Here is a 5,971-nt window from a genome sequence, read left to right as displayed (position 1 = left end):
CTTGTACTTCACCATCATTAACTTAATTGGGGTAAATTGCAAAATGCCTATAGATTTGTAAAAAATTGTAGGATAATTCTTCAAGCCGATCCACTAAGTGAGATCACACAATACGTAGAAAACGCTCAAATTTTGTTTAATCTTAAGAACTGGATTATATAAGGTGGGGAAAGCCCTACTTATAGGTTAAAGTTTTAACCCAAATGATGTGTTTGGTGGAAGGTTAAAGAATTAATGTTAAATGTTACTCTTATAAGTTTTAATTTTTAAATAGAGTAATTATTAATTTAGTATTTTAAGGTTAACATTTTGGTAATTATTAATCTAGTGCTTTAAGGTTAACATTTTAACTCTTCTAAGAGGGTATTAATATTAATTAGGTTAAAAGGTAATTTAGTTTCTTTAAATATTTAAACAATATTAATAAAAAATTAAAAATAATAAGAATAATAATTATTTTTGTCAACTTCTTAATAAATGTCACCTAATTAGGAAATATAATCTCCTATTAATTAAGAAAATACAAGGCTTTTCAAAATAAATATCTTCATGGTAGAGAGATTTTCTAATAGACTTACCTAAAATAGGATGTGAATCTTTTACTTAGGCTCTGTTTGTTTTATAAAAATTATTTTTTATATTTTTTAGCATTTGTTAGATCAAAGAAAAATATTTTTCTAGTTAAAAGGGAGATTAAGTTATGTTTAAGAAAAATGCCTTTCTTTTTTTTTTTTTCAAAACAGAAAATCATTTTTCATTTTATAAATTTCGATAATCTTATTAAAATATAAAAATACTTATACAATATATCATTAATTTAACATTGCAACCAAATAAAGAAAAATATTTTTTTAGAAAACATTTTTCATATACAAGTTATTTTTCTACGAAACAAATGGAGACTTAATGGTGAAAAAAGTAAACTGGTTGAACATAATATTCGGTGTCATGCCTATGGTTGAAAAAGAATCATCCTGGAGTTTTGCTTGTCTTCATCTATATATGGTGACAAATTAGCAGCAATGAATATAGCCGATACACTAATATCTTTAAAGCTCAATTTTATATGTGTTTTCACCAATATGCTCTAAAACTTTGAACGTTCTATCTACTATAGGCTTCAACTTGCCATAAGATTCTTTTGGAAATCTCTCTTCCTTAAGTGAAGCAACATGCTCACAAAGACTTATTGGCTTCGTTAAGATTACTCATTCTATTAGTGAAGTAATCTTACACCAATTAGCCTACTAGAAATGACTTAAGAACTTCACATCACAATCAGAAGTAATCATATTTGGAACTGTATGAAGTCATGCAATTCTCTAAAGTAGAGGATGACAATATAAGAAGTATTAACACTTTTGGAGAAATGATCAACAACCATCATAACGATCTTTATTCTTTTGAGTATGAGGTAGACCAACTACAAAATCCATACTTGCATCTTCCCATGGTGATTCAGAAACATGCAATGGTGTATATAGATAGGTATTTTGTTTATGTGTCTTAGCAATATGGTAAATTCCACACGTTTTAACATGATGAACCACATCTTATATCATATGAGGTCAGTAGAAATTCTTTTAAACAAGCTTCCAGTTTTGTCTTGATCAAAATGCTTGGCAATACCACTATTATGGCACAATCATTTTCCAAAGAATAAATGGTCATTGTACCAATGAAAATAGTGAAGAGGGAATTTATCACAATGTTCCCACAATTGTCCAAAATTTGGATCATATAATTTAGCACTTCAAAACCAACTACCTCCATTTTGAGTTTGTGTTAGACTTTGAACATACTTAAGGGCTTTCATGATCTGTGTACAACATAAATTCCCTAGCCAACAAATAATGGCTCCATTGATCTAAAGCATGTACTATGACATATGTTTCTTTATCATATATTGAGTATTTGTGTCTAACTCTTTTTCACTAAAGAAGGCAATAGAATAGCTATCTTGACTAAGTGTAACACATAGACCCACATTTTATGCATCACATTCAACCTCGAAGACTTTATTAGATTCAGGCAATGCTAATACATGAACTTCAATAACTTTTTGTTTCAAGGTCTCGGTGTCCACTCACTTCTTTTACTTTAACAATTTAATACTTGGAGCAATAATGGTGTTGAAATTCTTTATAAATCAATGGTAAAAGGATGTCAATCCATGAAAGCTTCAACTATCGTGGACTGATTGAGGTATTAGCCAATTAGTGATAGTTTCGGCTTTGCTAGTGTCCATATTGATTCCTTTAATTGACACTTAATGTCCATGGAATATCACTCTGTAAGTTAGAAAGTGACATTTCTTTAGGTAGGCATATAACTTTTGCTCTCTTAAAACTTCAAAATTTTGTCAAAGTCATGCTAAGTGATCTCCTCGGCTTCAAATAAACACTAATATGTCTTCAAAGTAAACAACAAACTTAAAAATGATAGGTCAAAACATGTGATCCACTAATTGCATGAAAGTGCTTAGTGCATTGGAAAAGCCAAAATGCATAACCATCCATTTATACAATCCATCTCTGGTCTTAAAAGCAATATTCCATTCATCACGTGGTCACATATGAATTTGCTAGTAGCCACTATGTAAATTTATCTTTACAGTTATAGTTTCAGCATGAAGTTGTTCTAATAGATAATTAGGTCGAGGAATAGGAAACAATACTTGATTGCAATTTTGTTCACAACAGAACTATCAGATACACGTGCCATGACCCATCCTTCTTTGGCACGAGAAGTGTAGGTACTACACATAGATTACTGCTTTCCTTTATCAATCCTTTAGCCATTAGTTTGAAACTTGACACTATAATTCTTTATGTTCTTTAGGAGTCTTCCTATATGTTACCTTATTGAGAATGACAAATCCTAGAACAAAATCAATGCAATGTTGAATATCACGAATCAAAGGTAATCCAATAGGAATTTCTTCAGGCACTATTAAAGAACAAGCAATTTGTGCCTCTTTAAATGCTTTTACAAACATTGACTTTGATATCGTACTTTTGTTCTCATTAGTATGTTAATTAAGACTTCTTGCTCAAAAGGCAACTACAAAATCTTTGCACTATCTTTCTCAATGGTGTAAGTGTTTTTATAGCCATCATGGGATATAAGCTCGATGATCATATTGCCGTGGATGACCCAATAGCATATGACAAGCATCCATAGGAATTACATCACAAAGCACCTTATCATGATACTTCTTGCCAACATAAAAGTCTACCAAAAATATCTTAGTGACCTTAATATCATTACCATTTCTCAACCATGTTAATTTGTCGGGATCAGGTTGATTTTCGATTAAAAGGTTGAACTTAACCATATTGGAGGACACAACATTTGCATAATTACCGCTATAGATCATGTCATGACAAATTTTTCCATGGGATGATATCAATTGTGGAAAATGATGTGACATAGCCACTATTCATCTTCAGTTATGGTAGCTCGACACACCACTAACATCTCACCATTATCAGCATAAGTAACTTCTTAATGATCTTGATCCTCAAGATGTTCTTTTTGTAGCATCTTCTTCTTTAATCAAATCCTTTTTAACAAAGGAAATCACTCTCTTTATTTGGGTAATTTTATAACACCCCTTACCTGATCTACAGTGTAGCCGAGCAAGGCATGCCACATTCTATACTGGAGCACATTCTCTTATCTTGCTTTATTCATTATTAGTTTCAATGTAACACCCCCGTTTGCATAGCCTGGTAGATTTCACTGTTCCGGTGACCGGTGTCGGTCCGGACAATTAAGGGGATTAGAACCACACTTAAGACAACTAGAGAAGCTATAAACATAAATAATTAGTAATGTCCAATTAGTTAAGTATAAACAAGAAAAATAGAACATAAAAAGTTAAACGAGCCGAGAGTCACAGCGATGGGTGACCTTCTAGGGAAGGACTGCTAAGTCGTTTTAAACTCAAATTTCGAACAGTAAATGTGACGCTGAGGTCCTTAGGACCCTTATGAACACAGTGGAAAAGAGAAAATCATGAAAAATAACTGTTAAGCCAATCAAATAATTAGGTTAGGGAGCCGAAAGAAATATGGAATTAATTGCAAACCGGGATGAACCGGCGAGGGGCAATTTGGTCAATTGACCCCGAGAGCTGATTTCTGACCTAACTGTCAAATAAAAACGGAGAAAAAAAAATTTTGGAATCGAGAACTAAATTAAAGAACTAATAGAAAAATAAAAAAATAAAAAAAAAGAGAGGAAAATGAAAAAGTAAAAAGGTGATGACATCATGCATGACCTCATGCATGATGCCATAAATAAATTAATTTATTTATTTATTAAATTAGATTTTGTGGTCTTCCATAAGCAAAATAGATAAAAAGAAAGAAAAGAAAAAAAAAATAAAACACAAGTCTTCTTCTTTTTCAAAACGTCACTCTCTCTCCCTCACCCTCTCCCTCACTTAAACTACCATTAAAGCTCATTTTGAGCTTGAAAAACCCTAAATCCCAACCTAGAAAATTTATTTACCAACCTTAAACCTTGTTGATTTCACTTGAAAGGAAGTTTGAGCAAGATTAGGAAAGGAAAAAAAAGAAGAAATTTGAGGAAGAGGAATTTCAAGTGAGGTAAGCAATCTAAATTGCAAATTTTAGTTTATTGGTTATCTTTGTGGTTTGAGTAATCTAGAAATTTAATTAAAATCAAAAGAAAACATTTGTAGAAGACCAAAAGGAATTTCAGCCAGCCATGGATATGGGAGTGTTTGATGTATTTTGAATGAATTAAATGTGTTAGTAAGCTTGTATGAAAGTGGTAGTAAGATTGAAATGCATAAATGGGAATAAATACAACATTTTAGTGTAATTAGGGTTTGAAGACCTAGGGTTTGTGAACCAAATTTTGGAGAAATGCTTAAATGATGACTTTGGTCTATTGTGAGATGAAAAATGGTCAATAATGACCAAAAGAGATGTGTGGAAATTGTGAGAATGAAAGTTAAATTCGTAGGGCAAATGGTCATGCTGCTGGCAGCATGACCAAGCCAACTTTGAAGGACCAAAACAGAAATTTTACAAGTCCAATTGATATGCCACCAATTGGGGATGAAAATAGACATAAAATAGCACAATTTTCATTAAGGAACCATGGCCAAAAACTGACCAAAACTTAGTGAACCAATTGACCAAAGTGAAATGAGAGCAGGCTGCCACTGCACAAACTGACCAAATGAACAGTAATTGTTCATTTGGTCATAACTCGAGCTAGGAAGGTCAAAATGACCTGAAATTTTACCAGTAATTAGATAAGATATAGATCTAAAACTTTCATGAAGAACACCAACCCAAATTATGCCATTAACCTAATCAAATGATTGAGCAAAGTTGAGTTACTGAACCTGCAAAACTGCAGATTTCCATTTGAACAGTAAAGTTCCAATGGCTATAACTCTCTCTAGAAAACTCCGATTTAGGCGATTCTTGAACCGATGGAAACCTAAGACATAGTAGAACATTTCTTATGGAGGAAATTAGACCAAATTATAGACTTAAGTTGATCAAATTATTGAATGAAGTTAGATAAAAAATCTGCCAGAACCTAAATTGCAGCATTAACAGTGCACGTGAACAGTAATTATATTTTGGCTATAACTTGAGCTATAAAACTCCAATTGGGGTGATCCAAAAATGAGAATACACTTAAGACAATAAGGAACATTTTCTATGAAGGAAGTTTTGCCAAATTCCAACAGTAAAAGGGCTAATGGAACAGTGCAACTTGAAGCACCAAAACTGAAAATTTGACAATTTGGCCAAAAGGATTTAAGTTTTGAGAAAATGACTAAAATCAACAAATTTAATGACCAAAATGTGGTATGTGGGTGAAGTTGGAGTTCCCATACCTATTAAGCCTAAGAAAGTCAACTCTTTGACTTGAATAGTATCGTAAATAGTAACCCGAAACACAAAAATTTCGAGAACGT

Source organism: Hevea brasiliensis, chromosome 1, assembly GCF_030052815.1.
Source record: "Hevea brasiliensis isolate MT/VB/25A 57/8 chromosome 1, ASM3005281v1, whole genome shotgun sequence".
Taxonomy (NCBI): Eukaryota; Viridiplantae; Streptophyta; class Magnoliopsida; order Malpighiales; family Euphorbiaceae; genus Hevea; species Hevea brasiliensis.
Note: the sequence above shows the minus strand (reverse complement) of the source record.